This window comes from Lonchura striata, chromosome 2 (assembly GCF_046129695.1).
Source record: "Lonchura striata isolate bLonStr1 chromosome 2, bLonStr1.mat, whole genome shotgun sequence".
Lineage (NCBI taxonomy): Eukaryota > Metazoa > Chordata > Aves > Passeriformes > Estrildidae > Lonchura > Lonchura striata.
In genome coordinates, this window is record NC_134604.1 from 11,932,658 (window position 1) to 11,955,849 (window position 23,192).

Here is a 23,192-nt window from a genome sequence, read left to right on the forward strand (position 1 = left end):
TTTGTAAGAGATGGAAGGAATTGAAAAGGCAAAGACCCCATAGGACCCAACCAACTCAGCCATTCTACATTCTTTAAACATACCACATGAGAGCACATTAATCAAGCAGTGAAGAGGTGAAGATGACAACCTGAATAAATTTTTAGCCAGAATTGATGACTGTAGAGGTATTTGGGTTTATGGTCTACATTAGCAATAGTAAATAATTTCAACATTCAGGGACTTATGATAGAATTTAGTGGTCTATCATTAACTTCATTTTCAATTAAATAAATTCTATCCACATTTACAGTATGAGCTGGAATACAAAATAAGGCTGCCAGATGCTGAATCTGATTTAAAGCAAATACAATGGAGAAGCAGCATTCACAGGAAAAATATTACAGGGAAATTATAATATTCATATCAGTCTTAGGATATACCTGATCAGAGGTACTTGGTAAATGACACAGAAATAATTATGATCTCACCAATAAAACAGGAGGAGAAAAACTATCTTGAGTTACATGATTGTGAATGGTGTGTGAAAAGAATAATGTTGTCATTACATGGCTGATAACCAAGTTACCTGATCTTGGCACACACATATCACAGCAGAAATCTGCATCATAAGAAAGACATGGAAAAAAAAAAAAAAAACCACACACCAAACCAATAGAAAGGTAAAAGATTGAGTAATATATATTTTTTTCTTTTACCCCTGAGGGGCCCAAACAAAAAGAGAGAAATATACAAAATGGAGAATACTAACAAAGAACATAGTTTTTTTAGATATAACATTAGAACAAATTCATAGGACCGTTGAAGCCCCTAGCCATTTTCCAAGTATACAGTAGGGAAGAAATCCATTTGATCTGAGGATATCCTTTATAGTTTGCCCTTGCTTTTGGAAGCAGAAGTCACCAGACTCTTGGGGAGGCTTCAGTTCAAAACATGCAGCATATCTGTAGTCCCAATTGCACAGGGAATGGAGACAGCAAAGACAAGACGGGAAAGATATCAGGACAAGAGCCTAGAATTTTTTTCAGTGGGACATAAATGCATATTTAACTCCATTTCTATTAAAGAGAAAGTTCAGAGAATGAGGCTAAATTTTCAGCTCTCCATTAATGGAAGTTTTTTCTTCTCCTTGACAATTATCTCTGTGCTAAAATTTCACTTTTACACCTTCCTCAAAGACACTGGTGAATGAACTATATACTGACATCCACAGCTACCTCTGCCATCAGCTGCAGGCTGTTTTTCAATTTTGTTTTTCTCCCAGTTAATATTTCTTTGGACTTTTTCCATTATATTGAGTAATGTGTGGGCCAGAAGGATGCATGTGGCATGTATTTCACAGAGCTTTACTAATACTTTTATTTCATTATATGATCTTTTTTTCTCCTTTCCATGGACTTCTACATAAAGCTCCCCAAATTGCCTTGTGTGGCAAAAGCTTGGCTGATTACTTTGAAAATGAGAGCAAAATCTATAGAGACACTGACAAGACATACATTTTGCTGGCATATGTAGATACCCATATATTTCACTCTGCAGTTTAGAGAAAATGAGCTTAAAAATATTTTGTTAACAATATCTTGGGTAAGTGATGCAATTAGCTATTATTTAGAATGCACTGTGCATGCACTATAGAATATTGAGCTAATGTTTTTTCTTATTAAGCATTTCCAGACCTTGAACAAATACAGTTTCCAGTTCTTCTTTTAATTTTCTTTCTACTGTTAAGTGGGAAATGGCCAATTGAATATGTCACTCTACTTGTCTGAGAGAAAACATTTTCATCTACTCTGTCTTGACAGAAGAAAATATAAACACTTGAGTCTTTTCAAATCTCTGCCAATGGAAAATGTTAAGACAGAAACCATAAGAAAGCAAGCTGAAGACAGACCACAACCATCTTTTCTTTACTGTTTTTCTCATTATTACTTCTTGGAGGGAGATCGTAATCCAAAGATTGAGTCATATAGTAGACAGGATACAGAGGTATGGAAATTATTTAGCTCCTAAGTGAATTGAAGAAGTCTGGATGAAAGTAATGTTTCATTAATGTAAGGACATGGAATCAAAAATGAAATAATATATTAATTGCATTTTTTTTTCTTTTAACATCAATGAAGCTTCCAAAGATATGGGAAGATTGCATATGTTGAAAACCTTCATGTTTTTATGCAATCACTGATATTTTTAAACTAATCATTAACATTTATGAGAAGGAAAAAAGAAAACAATTTCACGTGAAGAAATTTCTTTCCAGAAACTTCCTCAAACTGGCCTTATAATGTAACAGATGACTAAGATCCTGTATTGGGGTTACATGACCAGGTTTTGGTAGTTTGGTGGGGGGGGGTGGTGGGCTACAGGGAAGTTGCTCTGAGTAGTTGCCAGAAGTTTCCTCCATGTCTAGCTGAGACAATGCCAGGTGGCTCAAAGATGGACCTGCTGCTGGCCAAGGCTGACAGAAATGGTGGTAATGCCTCTGTGATAACACATTTAAGAAGGGGAAAAAAAAAAAATAAAAGGTCTGGCTCAGATATAATTGTGAGCAGGTGAGAAGGTGTGAGAGGAACAGCCCTGCAGACCCCAAGTGAGGAAGGAGGGGCAGGAGCTGCTCCAGGCACCGGAGCTGAGACCCCCCTGCAGCCCCTGCTGAGCCCGAGGTGAGGCTGCCGTGCCCCTGCAGCCCAGGGAGGGCACAGGGGAGCAGAGATCCACCCACAGCCCAGGAAGGAGACCTGCTCCAGGATGTCTGAGACGAGGCTGTGCCCCTGTGGGAGCCCTGGGCTGGAGCAGGCTGGGGACAGGGACCTGCAGACCCATGGAGAGAGGAGCCCAGACTGGAGCAGGTTTGGTGGTAGGACCTGTGAGCCTGTGGGGAACCCAGGCTGGAACAGGCTGTGCCTGAAGGGCTGAGCCCTTGGAAGGGTGACCCACATTGCAGAAGTCTGTGGAGAACTGTTGCCTGTGGGAGGGATTCACACTGGAGAAGTTAATGGAGAACTGTCTCCTCTGGGAGGAATCTCATGCTGGAGCAAGGGAAGGACTCCTCTCCCTGAGCAGCAGGAGACGCCATGGATGGTTATGGATGGAAACAGACCATGGCCCCCATTGCTTGTGCTGTTAGTGGGGAGAAGGTAGAGCTGGAAAGAATGGGGTGGTGGGGAAAGTGTTTTTAAGGTCTTACTTTACTTCTCATTATCCTTCTCTGATTCTGCTATGAATAAATTAAATTATTATCTCCAATTATTGCTGAGTGTTCTCTCTCTCTTTGCTGAGTCCTTATCTCTACTCATTAACACTTTATTAGATTTTCTTTTCCCTCTCCAGGTTGCAGGGGGTAATGTGAGAGACTTTGGTGGGTGCCTGGCATCCAGCCAGGGTCAACCCACTCTGTATCACTACCTGAACAGATTTGTCTGTGGTCAAGGACTCCAGAGTACCTTCCTGCATCTGAAATCACAAGGATTTGAAGGTACAGACATACCATCTCTTATTCCTGGAAGCAATTTAAGCTCTACTATGCAAAGAAAAAGAAATCAAGCCATTACTAACATGAAGAGTAAATGCCTGAAGAGTACATGACAAACTCATAAACATATGTTTGTTGAAGTCTCATGTTCTATTGTCAGAAATAGCTACTATATCTGCAGAAATTATTCATTGAAAGAAAACATATTAAAATGTCAACATTTCTAAAATGCATAGTTCAACTTGTTCTGATTATTATGTAAGCCACAGTAAAAATTAATTTTCTGACAGAAATCCTAGAGAAAGCAGAGAGTGGAGCAGTTGTTCATTGGCCATAACACATGAGAGATCGTGCCTGGCTTCTCTAGAAGCAGCAAATTTAGATTACCTCCAAATATAGAATAATGGACCAGATAGTCTGTTTCAATCTGGCTTTTTTCCTATGATCCTTTGTTCAGAGTGGACCAGATGTCTGCTGTTTAGTTAAGAATTAACACTGTAATTGTTTAAAAAAATATACCCAGCACACCAAGGTGTGGCACAGGTGTGTTTTAACTGCTCTGCTGTGAGTTCCCCTAATTAATGACTAGGCCTCTGGGTGTTCAGCCAGGTTTCTTGTTTTGGGGATGGCTTTTTGTGTTGATTTGTTTGGGTTGATTCTTGTTGGCTGCTTTTTCTTTTTTTTTAAGGCTACATGCTCACTGTATTAAAAAGAAGAGGAAGTACAAAATGATTAAGAGCTGCAATTACTAAAGCATCAGACAAACACTTCTATGTGTTTGTGCTGGTTTTGGCTAGAGTAAATTTACTTCACAGTAGCTGGTATGGGGCTGTGTTTTGAGTTTGTTCGGAAATGGCTGTGGATAATACAGACATGTTTTTGTGGTTGCTGAGCAGGTCTTGCACAGAGCCAAGGCCTTTTCTGCCTCTCACACCACCCCACCAGTGAGTGGCACAAGGAGCTGGGAGAGGACACAGCCGGGACAGATGGCCAAAACTGACTCCAGGAATATTTCAGACCATATGACATCATGCTCAGGATATAAAATGGGGAAAAAAGAGGAAGGGGGGGGGGGGGGGGGGGGACACGTGGAATGATTTGTCTTCCTAAGACACTGTTATGTGGGATGAAGCCCTGTTTTCCTGGAGATGGCTGAACACCTGCCCAACCATGGAAAGCAGTAAATCCATTCCTTGTTTTGATCTGCTTGTGTGTGCAGCTTCTGCTCACCCTATTAAAATGTCTTTATCTCAATATATGAATTTTCTATCTTTCACCCTTCAGATTCCCCACTGCAGGTGGTGGGGGGATGTGGTGCTCAGTTGCCAGCTGGCCTTAAACCATTGCAGAGTTGTCACACACAGGTCCATGAGAGAATTCTGCTGCTAATAGGGGACAGCTTCTGTTGTTCCAAGGTGAGTCTTTTCCAAGGAAAAAGTTAAAGAAAACCTTACATGGTACAATAAGCATGTGCAGCTGTTAATAACCATTATTCATTAAACATCCTGAAAGAGGGGATCGACTCCTCTGTAGGATTGAAAAAGGTGAAAATTTCTGGGGAAGGGCAGGCACTCAGAAAAGGAAGAAAAATACTAAGTTTATGTCAATCACATCTCAATCATACACTCACAGTTCTCCAACAGCAGAGGAAACTTAACTCTCCCATGTTTAGTCCTACCTTGCCTTTTTTGCCTGTACTCTTGGTCACTTCAATACAAAAACTTTCAGTACAAAAACTGTAAGTTGAGTAGATGTACAAAAAACAATGCTTAGAATTTCCTCTTAATTCCCTGAGCTCAATTTTCATCTGATGGGCTGACCTCAAGCAGCAGATTTGTATCATTTTATTGTCTTTTTGTCTGATGGGTTGAACAGGAAAAAAACCCAAAACATTTGTACACAAAATACAGAAGAAAAATCCAAACTAATATTTTTTTTCCTGGTACATTACAAACTGTCTTCTTCTAGGTTTTAGTTTTTAAGAACTTATTTTTAAAAGACAAAGAGAAGGCCTTTCATATACAACCTAATTTTGTGGTTCTCTTAACTGCTAAATATTTTGATTTGCTAATCTAGTGTATTCTTAATTTACATCTAATAAACCAAAAGACTGAAAATGTTTACTGCAATTTTTACTAATTGTTCAAATGCATATTTGATATATTATGACAACAGAAATACCACTGTAACTCAGTGGGGTACATTTTAGCTCAGTGGTGGCTAAATCTTCCCTAATTGGCATATCTGTTTTGAGAAATAAATATACTACTGTAGTAACAGAAGGAAACACAAGAAAAACAGTAACAATACAGAAGGAATTCTCTCAAAATTAAAACTGTCATCACTCTGTAATTTTTAACTCATCAGTGATTTTCTGTCTTTAAAAAATATTTTTATATACTAAATAGCTGTTGTTTAATTTATGCTACTCAAAGTCTGTATTTATCACAAAGAAATTAGGTTTATGCTTGAAGTTTCAAATGCCAGGCAGGAAAGTATAAGTAATACAGATCAGTATATACTTTATGATCATTTAAACTTCAAACATACATAGGCAGGTCAAAACTATATAACACGGAGCTCTTTTTCTGTCATAACAAAGTGTAATTTACATTTCTAATTCACTTTGAACATCATAGATTTTATTACTAAAGTACGATCTCCAAAACATGATGTTACAAAAATGTAATGGTAGTTCCACACAAGTTGTTCAACACATAGTAGCATAAATAATTGCATTAATACTTTCTCACACTGAATAGATTCTTTGGTGATTAGAGGAATAACAGGCAAGGCTTGCCTTCTTGATAGGTATGACAGCCACATTTCATATCACTAATTCAGAATGAGGTTTATGAAGATACTTTTTGATACTGCCTCAATTGAAAACTCTCTCTGTTATCAGTAAGCCCCTTCTCCTTATCCCTCCAGAATGCAGAAACAAAACCAGACCTTGAAACAACTCCCTGTAACTCCCTGCAAATATAATACTCCACGTCCTTTACATCTCTCTAAAGGAGAAATTATGCGTACCTTAAGAAAAATAAAATTATTAAGACTGTGATAGAGAAACTTTTACCCAAAAATTAAACAAAATGGAGATATTGTAGGATTTTTTAGACTTGACAACACTGTACTTAATTTCATGTGAACAACCTTGAGATCCTCTATAGAGAAAGCAATTTAGGGAGATATAAAGTGAAGTTGTATCTGTAGTTGCCATCACCTGACATTCAAAACCCAATGATATTTGCAGGTCTGAAGAGATTCCTGTGATTTCTTGTGAGAGCTTTATGCCCATGCCTCTCAAAAATGCAATACATTTTCTGTGAAACTAGTTCTTACCTGCTACCACATTCTGCTGAGCTCCTTTCTGAAAAGCACCAACTCAGAATCCTTGCAGACTCCAAAATTCAGATTTGACATCTATTTTCTTCTTCATGGAAAAAGTCTGGGCTCCTGCTGAAATCTCCATCCTGTCATCATAAAGGGATGTAGATATCAGTACTCTCTCCCTGAGTTTGAAACTGCTGGTGGCTAGGAAAGGGAAGTTCCTGTATCACTGGCTGGGGGCTGTGTACAAATCACAAACGGGACGGGGCTGCTGTGTAACACGTCTCGAGCTGTTTATTATTTAGCATCAGTCTCATTACACTGTTATGACAGTGGGAAGATGCCAGCAGCTCACATCCCAGGCAACAGACCAAGAATTTAATGTTACAACTTACTTTATAAACTTTTTGACCAATCACACAAAGCAAAAGCATATTGACAGTTCTATCCAATCACAATAAGCATACATACCTTTGGTCAAAACAATGCTTGCTTATTTCAAATACAATACTTGCTTATAAGCCTCAAGATACAATGCACAGAGCTCCATTATTAAGCTTAGACCTTCCTAATATCTCACCAGAGATACTCTTTTGCAACTTAGGAAGTTATTCTACCCAAGCGTTAATACACAGACCATTGTTCTATTTGTCCTTTCTTTCTACTTCTTGTATAATTTTCCTGCTGACAAATCTTATAGCTACTGCTTGGCTCTAATCACCATCCTGCTGTCTCTGAGGTCTGCCTTTTGCAATGTGCCCAAAACCCTCTAATTTTAAGGAATCCCATATTCCTGTATTTCACAAATGGGAAGTTTCTTAATTTCACCTGATGAGGGACATTTTGTTTTCTTGACAATGCACCTGCCAACAAAACCCAACAAACAGTTTGAAAAAAAGAACACTATTTTGAAAAGGGAAAAAAAAATACAGAAATTATAATTGGCAGATGTGCACTAGACAATATTTTGGTTTTTTATTCCAGTCAGAACTGATTACAGATATGCCCCATACATCTGCTGCTGGTTCTGTATTATCCTTGTGAGCTTCAATGAGTGGATCTCTGCTGCACCACAGCATTCTGCTGTCTTACCTGGGTTCTGAGGCCTTCTGAGGTAAACTGCTATGAAACACCTATGACTTCAGAGCTTCTCTGAGTGACAATCTAATGTCTGGTCCAATGCACAACATAAATCTGAATAATTTCTACTCTGCTTTGGGTTTGATTACTGATAAGTGGGAATATAAAATCCTGATTTGAAGGAAAAGTGCATTCTAAGGAAAAGGAAGTCATAACAGGAAAACTTGAAAAGATAAGAGAGAATCTTTTATCTGAGAAGAATCAATTTGATTGAGGCATTGTACCAAAGAGTTTGTAGCATGTATGAGCTACAAAACATTGAACTATCACTTTTTTCCCCTTTAAAAATTTTTTAAGGGAAAAGAGCAAAAATAAAAATGCAATTAAAATTTACTTCTCTCCAAATTACTCCTACTAAGAGTATGTCTTACAGAAATTGTGGTGGTTTCATTACATAAAATGTGTGACCTCAGCATATTATTTTGAAAGACTAGTGCACAAGTGTCTTGGAATAGCATACCCCTTTTTCTAGAACAACTTCTGCTCAGTAATTCCTAGGGTTTGGTTCTTTGTCCAGAAACATTCCCCTCCAAGAATTAGTATTTACTGTCTCACAGCATTTTCCCTCTTGATCCTGAGGAAAAGAGGGTTTTGCCCTGTCTGATTTTTCAATTTCATATTTCCAGTATTTAATACAGGCATTAGAAATGCCACTTGGGCTCATACCTTTGTTCTTGAAAAATGTTTAACAAGTAACTGACTGGAAATTCCCTTACTGATTTGCCTTTATGTGGTTTTTACTTCCAAAACAAGAAATTATGTCTAGCTTTTGGAGGAATATTACAACTACTTAATTCTGTTGCTGGAGTTGTCTGAATGATTTCAGTTTTGCAAACAGAAATCTTTATGTTTTTCTGTTTATACTGAATGAAGCATTGATTTGCAGATACATTTTTAATCTGTTACTTCAAACAAACCTTTCTGCTCGAACACAGCTTCTTTTTGCCCACTTGGACAACAGCTAAAGTCAAGCCCAAAAATTCCAGTTTAAAATTCCTTTAAACTGACAACTGTATTGGAGTTGCCAGACTAGCTGTCTATCAGTAAATCTTCTAAAAGAAAAAGCAGTTAAAACAAATTTATTATAAGTTGCAGTGGTTCTTCCTGTTGGTCACCCTCTTAATTTTTAGAGGAACCTAATATACAACATACAGCAATGAGCAAGCAGCACTGGCTCATTCTAGCAGGTGCTTTTCAGCTGAAGAATCCAAAACATTTTCAGTTACCAGAAAATCCTAAGAAAACCTAGAGGAGCTGAAAGACAATATCTTTGGATCAGGGGTTCTCATTTGCACAGATGATTGTGCCAGGACAAAATCTTTCAGATTTTGAGACTTTTAAGACATTAATGATTACAGATTACAGAGGCTGCCAGTCCTACTTTATTTGGTCTTTTTTTTTTTTTTTTTCTATTCTAGAGAACTCCAATATGGTGCTGCTTTGGCATATTCTTAATTCTGTGTTCTTTATTTGAATCTTTATTACTAAACAAAAATAGTGTTAATTTTGGTTTTCCTTTCATCTGGATTTTCTGGATGCTGAAGTCTTATCTTATGTCTGGATCTTTCCCAATTTATAATTATCTGAAAATAAAATAAATAAAAAATAATTAGGTTCAAGTGTTTGAAATCTACTTATATAATTCATACAAAGCTGTCACTTTATTTTTGCGTGAAATTGGACAATTGCAATATTATAATTTTTTAAATGATTGTTGGTGAAGAACTATGTCAGGGCCTATAGGTGCACAAGGCAGCTACAGAAATTGTAGTATATTGGTTTTGTTTGGTGTTTTCTTGCCTGGGTTTTTTAATTAAAAAGACCCAAATCCATTCAAATTTAAGTGGGGTTATCTATCTTTGTGACAGATTTAGATAGGGGATAATTCTAAATTGGAAGTGGCATTCAAGACACTGGGGATATATGAATTTTTTTCTTTTAAATCTGGGCAGGAAAGAGATTCCATCAATAAATGGTGAAGATTTTTAAGGTATCAGAACAAAATACCAGTAAATGGTCTGATTCAAAGTACAGAGGTCTTTTTAAATAATTTAATCTACAAATAATTTTCATTGATGATTAGAAATTTTCCTGCATAAGTAATAGCAGTGAAAATCAGGGAGACGAGTTTTTCATGGAGAAGTAAATGGACTTTTTAATCTGCTGACTTGATCACTGATCTCCTTTGGATACTGAGAGATCACAGAGCTTGACAGATTAATGGAAAGGACAGCAAGACCTTATTTAGCTTATTCATAGCACAGCAGTCTGTGAACAAATATAAAAACAAGCAACAGAGAATAAGCAGATTATGCCTGGAAGCAGTCCAGAAAAAGATAAATCATGAAACATTACAAGTATACCACAAGAAAAAATATTTCTCAGTCTGCAGGTGCTACAACTCAGACTTCACTCATTCACTGTACTGGATGCTTGCCCAAGCCAAGTACATGAAGCTGTTGCTGATCCTGGAATTGCAGCAGAAAACTAACTTGTTCCCAAAATTTTTTCTCTCCACAGATTTGTAAAAATTAATGTCTGATATACACTGGGGAATTTTCCTTTGCATGGTAAAGTGTGCAGACAGCCTGAAGTGGTCCATGAAGAAAATGAAGAGTTATACTTCAGATCGGATAGCATTAAGTGTCATGTAATTTCTGGAGAATAAATGACAGGGAAAATGTGCAGAAAGCCTGGGAAGGCTGACAATAGGGAAAGTAATGGTGGAAATAGTAAGACAAGTGATGCATAACCAACATCCAAGGGAATCAATGCTTCTTAAAAACCTGTACTACCTCCTTCTTCTCTGTCACAGTGCTTTGTTTCCTAAATTTGGAGCAGCATTGCTTGACACATAGCAGTAATGTAAATTACTGATACTTCTTTTTACCTGGCTGCTTGATGCAGATTTTACAGATGATGAAGCTAAAAATCTCACCAGGGAGAAATAGCTTCATTTTTTTCTGAAAAGTAACATATTCAGAACTCAGGAGCTGAATGTGAAAAAGAAATACAGCACTTCCCTGCAGGTCCCCTTTCCTGTGGTTACTATTAGCAAGGATCCACTGAGAATAAGTTGTTGAATTAGAAGCATGAATGTTCACTTAATAAGAAAACGATGGAATTTTGTTAGTGGGTGATATCTTCATGTTCCTGCAGATATGAGAGTATGTGTCAGGGGTTCTTTATCAGCCATCTTCTAAAGGATTTAAATTTTACATGCATAATTAAACTAAAGAAAAAAGTTGCTTTGTAACAAACTTTATTCTAAAATTTCTAGTCAGGAGCTCAATGATTTGATTCTAATGGAGAAATACAAGATGCATATTAATATTAAAAAATAAATAAGCCAGAGCTCAGCAGGGATTTCCCCCCCCTCTTCCTTCCATCTTTGGATTTTTAAATATCTAAATAATATCAGTACTAAACCAATAACCATAAAAGAATATTCAGAGCACCAAGTGACTATGTTAAGCACTAGTTTTCATGCACTAGTTAACCCTGGGGAGAATCAACTCTAAAAAATTATGACGGAATTTGGTATAATTTGTATGCGGACATTTAAATCCTTAATAAGTGGTCATGAACAGGGATTTGGGTGTTTAAATTACAGCAAATTGCAATCAAATTTTTAATCTGTGTTTAATTACATCTTAAATATTACATCTGCAAACCCATAGTCCAAATTTAAATTGAAAATGAATATTTTCAGCAGCTTAGAACACAGAATGAGATTCACTGTTCAGTACTCTAAGTATCTAGTCTAGCCAGATCCTGTAGAGAGTCTCCATTCAAAGTAATTTTAAATAATTAGGGAGGCAGTTATATATGTGTCATACCAAGGAAAGCATTACAGTGACAACAGTAGGTTTGTAACACAGTTAAATCATTAATAACTATCAAAAAAATGTACTTAGGTTATAGAGAGTTCATCAGTAAAGCCAAACAAAACCAAAACTGCTTCATGGTTTAACTTTAACTTGAAAAATTTCAAGCAGTGACAAATAAGCACTTTCTGCAAAATGGCCAGATTACAGAAGAATCACAGCACAAATCTGAGAGCCTCAGGCTCCAACACAGCCTCTGCTGGCTACCTATATGCTACATAAAGGACTAATCACACTTCCAGGATTTGGAATGGACTGTTGTCAAAACAGTCCAGTATTTTTTGTTTTCACTGGACTCCAGTATAGAGCTCCTAAGAACTCCCATATGAGGGACAGGGAAGTGCTGATGATCGCTGACTGGACAGAACAGTATGAAACACATCACACATCTGGAGATCATCAATGCTGTTTTGAACCAGATATCACAAGATATCAATAGCGAATCCAAATTTATACACAATTACCTGGTGTGTATAAATATATGGTGTATAATATAGAAATATTCTGTACATAGTACAGAATACATAGATATGTATTTTGTATGAATTTGTGTCTATATGTATATATTTATATATATTTCATACATACATATATATAATCCACACATAGGTACATTGCCTCCTCTTGAATACTTTATACACTACACATACACAGAACAAATATTGAATATCAATTCTGCAGGAGTCTGTAACATCCCCAGGAAGAAGAAAATGCAGAAGACTCTGTGGGCTACAAGGAACCATTATTTTTTTGAATAGCTTGTCATTCCTGTCATATTTTTTCCTTCAACTTTTAAGAAAGTTTGACATCACTTCAAGGAGGCTTTGAGGACAGAGAATTAGGAAGAAGATTCTTGCAAGTGTAACCTGGCAAACATAGGTTTGCAGTTGAAGAAAGGAATAGAATATTCAGTCGATCCTCCAAGTCAAGAGCAATGGAGTGAGGCTACAGAGCTGGGAAGGAAATGTTCCTTGAAGTTTTGTGTTGAATAAGCCCTGACACTGGAGGGATAGGTTACCAACACGAAAATTATTTGAGATGGGAGAGCAAAACCAGCATTAATTATGACAGTGCTCTAGGACTACATGTAGTCCAGGACTGGTAAGCTGATTTTGGTTTAGAAATTATCTTTAGGACATGAATAATAAGGCAGCAGGATTTTTAGATTAAGAAAATGCCTTTGGTTGGTTTAGACAGATCATCTGTCTATTTAATGCTTTATTAAAAACTTTATCCTTTTCAAGTCCTTACTGCCAATTAGTGTCAATTAACATAAATTTAATCAGCCTTTCTCTGCTCCAAGTATAATGCTGTAAAAGCAGTGTAGTTTTAGCAATTTCAATGTGATTTATACCAGTGAAAATGGGAAAAGAATGAGCCTTAATAGGTGTACATTTAAGTGCATGTTCTTAAACCACAGTTTGTAATGTGCCCCAGCCCAGGTAACTAAATTCCTGTGGGGCACATTTATGATCATAAGCTAGACTTTTACTTTAAGTTAATCCAAACAATTAGGTTCTCTGGCAGAGCCTTGCAGGCAACTCTGAAGAGGTAATACTATACAGCAGCTTTAATTACGAGTAAACTAGATCACAGAATTTCATTAGTAATTCTGAACATAACTTAGCTTGGTTAAAGCATCCAATCATGTTTCATAAAATAAAAGAGAAATCAGCACGGATATTAGACTAGTGCTGCTAGCATGGCAAGCCTGACTTGAGATTTGGAAGATGAGGTGCTTACAAAAGAGATAATCATGAAATCTAAAAATTTTGTACTGGAGGATTAAAATGGAAAAAAAAAAGTCATTAAAAAACCTTGGTAAACATCACTTAACATGCTTTCAATACCAATATAATTGCCTCACAAAATTTAAAGCATGTGTCTAAAGAGTAAGAAATATCTATTTTTAACACCTAATTTAGCAAATCTCAGGTCATATAAAATTCCTTTGTCTTTTTCATGTATTCTTCAGAATATCACAAGGCCTGCATTAAATTCATCACAGAATTAGGCATCAATTAACAAAAGTCTAGCCCTAAATATGCTTCATTAAATGACACCAATCTCTGAAAAAGGTACCTTAAAATACCAGAGAATGAGCAGCATGAAGTCAAACATCTATATAAAAACATATATAAAGTAAATGTGTATAAAAGAAAGATAATCTGTAGAAACATACAGAGAAGGAAGTGGTTGCAACAGTCAGGAATTCAAAATTAGGAAGGAATTCAAAATACAGCAAGGACTGTACTGAGCCACAACATCACAGATTTACAATCTCTGAAAAGGCATTTCATATAGCTTTTGGGTAAATATATACGTGTCTATATATTTACACACACATCAACCTGGCACCTGTTGAAAGACATTTAAGAATATGAACTTGCTTTCAGTGTCCTCTTCACCCTTCATTGCAGCAGCTGGAAACTGTATTATGATCAGGATGGTGTCAGAGAGGCTGGTGGCATGGTTAAATCAGTTTTATGCTGCCTTGCAATACCAGATTATGTTCCAAAGCCTCCTTCAAAATATGTGTGTAATGCTGGGCAAAGCAATCAAAATAATTTTTTTTAATTTTTTTTTTCCCTCATAGGTGTTCACAAACTGTGTGCTTGAATACACATTTTGGGGCATCTTGATACAATCCAAAAAGCCAACTACAATTGAACCCAGTGGGATGTCTGCTTTCAGCATGCAAAATACAGAGTACTCTGACATCACAAATCTAGATGCCCCAAATAATGGACAAATCCTTAAAGAGCAATAATTTCCTATGTAGCTCAGAGTTTTAAAGTGCAGGTACATCCATTATTATCTATGTAGCAGCTTTGTATTTTGTAAAAATTGCTAGAAAAGAGACACAAGAAAAATAAGACTCTATATCTTTGTATCCATTATTAAGTAGAATGAGGCAGAAGAGTAAATGAAAATGGTATATGACATAAATATCATAAGAGTATGGTATTTATATTATTCATAAAAGTGAATGCGACCACATGCATAATATTGGGTACTGTGAACATACAGCCAAAACAAAGATGACAGAACAAGTGTCATATTTCTAACTTATTAATTAGGATCACTTGACTTTTCAGCCTTGGCACTTCTTTATCTAATTCTGAAAGTATTAACTTCTCAATAAATTAAATCTGATTAAGCCAGAGAAAGTCTAAAATTAAAAAGCCTTTTGGTTTTTTTGTTACCAATTTGAAGGCTCAGAGCCTCACAAACAAGAAACTATTCTTACCTTGATAAATGGTAACAACAACAGCAACTGTCAGCAGAAGGAAGAGACAAGTATTTTGTAATAGAAATTAAGTTATTTTTAGCACATCAAAGAAATGTGAAGATTCAGTAATTCCTGTATTAATCCTAGGTTATGACTGGGATAAGTTTAAAGTCATTCCCATTTTTCCTCATAAGAAAGCTTTTGGAAGTGAAGTTTTACAATAAATTCAAAAACCCCAGGTTCTTTCCAGCACTCTTCCTTAATAAAACAAATAAATAATACAATACCGCAATAAATAATAAATACCACAATAAATTGAAGAAAATTTGTTAAAAATATTCTGGAGGATCTTTCCTTGATGGCCCAACAATTTTGCAGAAAACAAAAATACTTCACATGGGGTTTCACTGAAGCCACAGTTTAGATACTTAAAACTCATTCTTCTTGAGGGACTAAGTTTTTCTGAGAGAATTATCTATAATAAGTAAAGTAGGAAAGTTTCAAGGGTAATTGTAACTTATACTGGCAGTACCATCAGTCCTTGCTATAGTCACCACATTTTACAAAAAGCTCCACTCCTATTCAAAAGCATAAATGAAAGATCCAGGTTCCAAGAATTACCTAAAATTCATCAACATTTTATGGCTGCCACACACAAATATTTGACAGTGAGCAGCTTGGGGTGATGGAATTCTTTTGTTGGCTGCACAAACCTAAGAAGAAAATAAATTTAAATTTACACAGCTGTAACAGAGTAAAGAGAAAAAAGATTATGCCCTTTCAAAGAAAGAATGAAATTAAATACAGTCTGAGACAGGTATCTGAAGAGTGCATCAGAAAAAGGGGTTGTTTAGCAACACTAATGGGAAACTATTAGATGGCTAAAAAGAGACCAAACTTGTGAAAGACCTGGCCAAGTTACAAAAGCAGTGCAGACATTCCAACGATCTCTCAGGGTCTGGTCTCACATCCTTCGATGTTGCTAAGTGATTTTCTTTTTGTGCCATTGTGATTTGAAAAGGACAAAATATTTCAAGTACTCTCATGATTTACCAGTAGTTTAGCCTTAATCAAGCTGTCCTGCATACAAAATACTTCCCTCTAGTTCAGCCACAGAAAGAAAAAAAATTTAAAAAAGCTGATATGGTGAAAAACAGGGAAAGATCACTGCTATAATTTACCCCTTTTCCAGAGACAAGTAGTCTTTTTTAGTATTCAACTTATTTTTGAGGATATTTTATTAAGATGTTTGCTTTCTTTTGGACTCTAATACCTTAGGGGATCATAAAAGTAACTACTTCAAGTCCTACTGCTTTATTACTTTTTCTTCAATTTTCTTTACTAAACTCATTACTAAATGCAAAATTCCACTAAATTTTAAGAATATTAAAATATAAGGGTGCTTTCAAGATATTTTATCATCAACTCATTGTTTAGGTAAAAATGATCACCTCAATGTAGTGAAGAGTGACAGGCATTTTCTCTTTTAACCTCTAATCTAACATATGTATTAAAAATGTTAAATATAAAATCAAGTATTATAGTTTTTTGTTTTCTTCTAAGTCTGATCATCAAGTTTGGGGATTTTTTTTTTTTTTAGTAATTCTTATTACTCACCCTCAAAAAAGCCCAGTAACCTGTTTTCTAATAGGTTTGTGGAGTACTGGGCAAGCATGAGAAACCTGGCAGTATTTGAACCTGTCTCAAACAGTCATGAGCTTGACAGCAAAATTTCCAAGTGGAAACCCTTATTTATTGCCTTCATTTCTGTGTGGCCTTGGCAGCTGCACAGCTCAGGAAGGTTTCATAAAGTAGAGCAATCAGAATATTTTTGGAATGCAGCTGATAGCATTATTAACAAGCTTACTAGGTCTGTTTTCTACACCCACTGCCAAATCAATTTGTAGTAGAGTCATGACTGTAACCAATTTCTTACAGTTAACAACTAATCCTGAATGAATCAGAACAACACAGCTCATTAAATTCCTAATTATACATATGTACATATATTTCAATAGGCCTAGATATAGCCCATATTTTCTCTGTATTGAAGTAGGGGAAAGACACTGAGTGATGCTAAGACTGATCATGAGCCCTGCTCAGGATTGCAGGATTAGTTTAGAAAGCTTGAAATGTTTCTTCTTTTATGACCTCTGTTTTTCACATCTATTTTTATTAAATATGCAGCTCTGTCAAGCCTCTGACATGCAGCTCAGGTGGATATATTATAAAAATCAGAGGGTGAAATCAGGACTCCTTGGCTAACTGACTACAACAAATATGGGAACTGACTATTTTAGACATGTCCCTATTGCCTTACCTTACAGAAGATTGCTGACCTGGATAAACACCAGCACTGCATGCCAGAGAGCATCAGAGTTTACAACCAAAGCAGAAAAAATAATATTTCTTATGGAAAAAAATACTCTGAGTTGTAGTATTCTGATGGCAGTCTTAGAAGTGTTTATTTTAGACTACAGTTATATTAAAAAAAAAAAACAAAAAACAAACAAACAAAAGAAAACAAAAAAAAAACCCCACCCAAAACTTCACTCTTTCCTCACACAAATACCCAGCTTATGTTTACCTATTTTTGTGTTTATATATATCCCATTCTTCTTGTTTCTGTGATAAAAGTTTAATAGCCAATAAATAATAAATCAGATTTATGTATAATTTATTATTTTAAATACATATTTTATCTTCAAGCTTTTTAAAGGGGAAACTATTTCATCTTTCTTTCCTTTAAGGCCTCAGTAGTTCAAAACATTCATGAATAAAGCATGCTTCAAGCTGCATTTACATTTTTATAGCATGTGCTGTAACAGTATAGATTTTGTTTTCTATATGCACACTTTTAGGTCAACACGATTGTCTTAGGAACAACCTTACAGAAATCTCTGGGATTTCATAAACATACTTTTTTGTTATTTCCTAACACCTTGGACAGCTCCCTAATGTGCTCACCCCTTCTTTGGTCAAAGTTGCAATGCTTTGTAGATGTACAAACACACCCGTGCTGGTACCTCTCAGATATTTCTTATTTCTGTCTCAGAACCAGGAAGGATTTAGCTCTTTTGAAACAGACAAGTCTTAATTCTACTACAGAGTAATTCAGAGCTCTTCTGGAGATGAATTAGTTTATCAAGTAGGTTTAGTGAATTCCTACATTTAAAAGGTCACATTATGGTTTCAGTTGTTACAAAACGAAAGGCACTTCTTTATTTTAGAACTATATCGACCTACACCAATGCATTTTGGATTAGAATTTGATTAGTTTTAGCTTGCATGTGCCACACATCTCTCAGAGCAAAATGCAGGTGGGTCTATTAAAATTAATCTGCTCTGTGAAATATACCCAAATATAACTTTTTTGGATTTTTTTATTTTCAATAAAGACAAAGCCCTACAGGCACTGGTTTGTTTCAAATCCCTTTTAACTTTCCTAAAAGCATGGTGCCATCCAGCTTATCATGGAACTAAGCTATGGCTTTGTGTCAGGACTAAAGATTTCCCTGCATGAAATTTCATCTTATAAACAATCTTATTTTATAATGTACTTTTCCTCCAAATTTCAGTCTTTGCAAAATATAAGAAGTATACTAAAGATATGCACTTATGGAGAATACAGCTTGTAATACAGAAAGACAGACAAAGATGAGGCAATAACTTAATATTAATAACAAGTAATATGCAACCTTTGTACTGATATATTTTGCCAGAACTCTATAAGGAGGCAAGTATTTTATCCTCCTTTAAGAAATTGCATATACCCAATAAAAGACCAGAACTTTTGAGAACAGAAAATAAAGAATGAATTGATTATATTGCAAGAACAGAAAAAAATTTGAAGATAGTTGTTTTGCAATTCTCCTACAAAATTTGGTCTCTCTCTAGTGCCATAATGTCTTGCAAAAAAAGAATATAAAAAGATATTTTTTAAACCTTCTTTTTCCTAAAGAAAAGCTTATGCATGTTCGTTTAACCATTGTTAAAATAATGCATGTTTTCTCATATTTGTTAACTGAAGCATCAAATTACTAACACAATTCATTTTTGATGAGTCACTGCACACTGTGTGAAGTGGCAAACATCAAAATATTCTCAGAACTAAAATTACAATTTGCATTCTCAGGACAAGTGTTCTGCAGCTAATTCTTATCATGGATGCTGAAAAAAAAGCCCACACCAAGCTCCCTGCAGCTCAGGCAAACTATTCACATCTTTGAAACATCTTCAGTCAGCCAAAAGTGTCTGGCATGCATTTGCAGTCTGTTTGCACAAGGAGGATTCAAAACAAGCTCTGACTGAAATCCCATGGCTAAATAACAGAGTTCATTTGTTGCAAGCTCTTTGGAAAAGGTGCAGTGATTAAAAGCAAAGCTGTGCTGCTATGCTGTGGCATACAGAACTTTCAAGATTCACAATGGGTGACAGATTTTGGTACTGGGGCTATTTTCTGTACAAGCTTGCACTGCACCAACTTTGGAATTTACCACATTGAGTTTTTCTTGGTTATGGTGGGTTTCTGCTTTAACCTTCCCTTCCCTTTTATGACAAAAGTACTGTCTAGTGGGAACAGAGCTCTCAGGATGATCATCTGTATCCTCCAACTCATTCTTCTTTACTGACTTCTCCCTGAAGTCAGAAATGAGATCTGTCATTTCTCCTTTCTCCTCACTTTTCTTTCCTTCAGACTATTCTTCACAGTGAGTGAAAAGAAAGCAGAAAAGTTCAGAAAGAATGCAACTTCTGAAAAGAAAAGTAGGTTGGAGTAGGATTTGCTCATTATTGAATTGTCCAGAGGACTCAAATATTCCTAAACACTAAAGGTCATCACAGATGTAGGGAGACAAATCCAGCTTTGCACAGCCAGCCAAAACAGACTGTGGAGGTTTCCTTTTCAGCCTTGTCACCTGCAAGAGAAAATTATTCCCTTTATGTTGCTGGACAGATAGCAGGCAAACAGCACATACCATTGCTGACTGAACTGCAAAAGCAAAACTGACAAATCCTGGAGGAGGAAACTGTTATTATAAAGCCAGGCATGACTGCTAATGCTACCTTGACTTCCTCAGCTTATACCTGCTGCTGCTTAACAGCCCCTGAGACCCAAGTGACATTACTCTGGATACTAAGACAAGCCAAAAAAAGAGACTTATAATTTTGTCATAAAATAGTAAAATAAAAAAGAGACTCCTACAGAAGACTCACCATCATTGCAGGTTTTGTGCCATGATAAAGAAGCAGAGAAAGGAGACAGCGTTAAAACTCAAGATGCTTCTTGCAAGTAGCAACAACATTATTCATGACAGCTAAATGAAGATAGAAAAACTTGACAGAAATTTCAGGGCTGAAAAATCAAAAATTAAATATAGCAGTTGTCCCTGGCATCTCATCTTCCCCTTTCTAGTTTGTTATGAAAATAATAGCTATTATTGAAACAAATATTCTTACTCTCTCCACGGGAATGCAAGAAAATCTGCAAACTGAAATTGTTTTCCAATTCCCTTTAAAGCACTGCAAAAATGCCACTAATTCTAAAGGGCACTTTGTAGATTTAATCTATGTATAAATAAATAAATATATACACAGCCATTCACACATATACAAGTACATTGATGCAGATACCCATAAAGCAAAAGAATCCATTACAGCAGTCCCATTTTCAAAACAGAAAGACTGCTTTAAGATCTCTGGACAATTTAAGGGGAAAAAAAAAAAGAACTATGTTAAAGTTTCTGTTTTTAACATTTATCTTTTTTTTGTCACAGAGTGATATTGTTTCGAGGAAGAGCAAACACTTCTCCAAAGTTTAAGAGTATGTTTGTACAAGCATCCTACATTTCTAATACTCTGCTTGGTCTGGTTTTAGATTAAAAATCCAAGCTGGCCTTGTAACTGTAACTTGCAATATATCACTGTGAAAGAGAAGCATAAAAAGCACAGCCATGCAAGTTAAGATTGGCATGTTTAGACTTCCTCTTGATCTCAAGGGTTCGAGGAACAGACCTGAAGCATTAATATTCTGTCTGTGAATGTGCAAAGCTCAGTTTTTGCTGAATTCACAAAATTAACCCAGTAACTTTACAGAAGAGTTTGATATAGCTTGAAGTCCTTGTAGCTGTGTGGGTTTTCACCAGTAGAGGAGGTGCTGCTCAGTTCACAGGAGCTCAAACTGAACTGCTTTTTTATGATTTGCAAATTTTTAAAAAAATTAAAAAAGAGAAGCTGAAGTTTCATGAAGTGTAATATTCAAACTCTACAAGCATAACAGTTGGAACAGAAATGTTGAAAATGGTATAAAAATCAATCTGTTTCTGCAAAACACATACTAAAGTAAAAACTGTCTTCTCTCACTCAATCTCACCAAGCCAGTTGCTGTAAATTTGTATCAAAAAATCCAAATTAAAAGGAATTTAGCAAGCACAGAGCAATTTTACTGTTTCTCTCCCTTTTTGATAATTTTAATGATGTTACCTATAGATGGCAAAACGTTAAAGGAGTGGCTCTTGTGCCTGTATCTTTACATACAGTTTAAATGAAATGCATTTATACAATCTTTTTCTATACCATGCCATAACAAAATTAGAGAATTATTTTATAACTAGAATGATGCTTTTAGACTGTTTTGTCTTAACGCCTTTACTCAATGAAAATATTTTCTGAGTAAAATTCAAGGGTGTCTATAGTATACTTGGTTAAATTGAGAAATTATCAACAGTATAAAAAAACCCATCTGTCTTTAAAATAATGCAAAACACAAGGGCCTCATTCTCACCCACTTATTTCTGGCTTGCAAAATCTGGCAAAAAAAAAAAAAAAAGGGATCTGTCAAATGAAAATTGGTTGCTGTAAGTGAACTGAGAAGTTTATTTTGTTTTCTTAGTTTTTCCAATCTCTAAACTCTTCTGTATACTGGAACTTTATTTGGTAACAGAGATATTTTGACCTTTTGGTGGTTTGTCGTTTGTTTGGGGTTTTTTGTTTGGTTTTGGTGGTTTTGTTTGGATCCTTCTGGATTTTTTTAAATTGTGCTTCAAGAAGGAGAACTAGAGGGATTTCACACACATTTACTGCATTTCTGTTTTTAGAAGGAACTGGCTGCTCTCCCCTGGCAGTCTGTCTCAGTACTACTATCATCAAATAAAAATTTGATGATTTATAAAGATTGAAAGTATTAATAAGACAGAAGTTGGAATCTTGAAAGGATACACAAATGTAGGGATGAAGAAGCAAGTTTGTAGGAGATCTTTCTGCCTTCATTCTTTTCCTCAACTAGGAGTCTAATTTTTACTAGGGATAAAAAGGATTGAAAGAATTGAAAAAATTTTGTGGCAGGAAGAAAGACTTCTATGTATCATTTTTACGCCATTATTTTGTGATTAGTGTAGTGGTTATAGCTGTTATTCTGATTATCAAATTATTCATCTAAAAGTTCAGATAGAAAATGACACTACTTTTCTACTGTTTACCACAGTTTTCTGTCCATGACATTTCTTATAAATTATATTACCTGGAGTTTTTTTTTAATTGATATTCACTGTGGCTGTAGTAATGCCTTACCACATTAAAAATAAAAGTGAGCTCAGACTCACAAAGGCAAATAAGAAGGCTCCTGATGATTGTAATTAAACAAGTTCATTTCCTCCAGGATTCACTCAGGCTGTCTTGGCCATCCAATAATTCCTGATTGTCATTTTCATTTACTGCAAAAGAAGCCTAATAATTTCTGTGAAGTAAAAGTAGTCATTTGCACTAGCAATAGTATTGCTTGACTACACCCTAAGGAAGTAATCTCTCCAACAGCCAGCCTCACAATCTTCAGAAGCAGATTAGACCCCCAAAAAGTCATTACACTTATAAATAAATTCTAAAAAATAAACCGACATGCATAAAAAAAAAAAAAAAAACAAAACAAACCAAAACCCAAAAAATCTTCATATCTCAACATAAAAGTTTTTTCCATGCCAATGAGGATTTGCAAAACAGAATATTCAGCAAATCTGTGATGGGGACCAAAATACATTTAGTCTAGGACTTCAGAAGAAAAAAAAAGAATAAATTATTTATGTTTTTATAAATTTCAAAATACAGAAAGTATTAAGTATTGTAAGAATGAAGGCACAAT

General features: G+C 35.6%; 1 long non-coding RNA gene across 1 annotated transcript in view; it reads right to left on the reverse strand.

Moving 5' to 3' along the window:
• Positions 1-6,819: 6,819 nt before the first annotated feature.
• LOC110476345 (uncharacterized) overlaps positions 6,820-23,192 on the reverse strand; it is an 82,461-nt gene continuing 66,088 nt past the window's right edge. The window contains exon 3 of the long non-coding RNA XR_002466397.1: positions 6,820-6,945. This is a non-coding gene — a long non-coding RNA (uncharacterized LOC110476345). The remainder of the gene's footprint in view (positions 6,946-23,192) is intronic.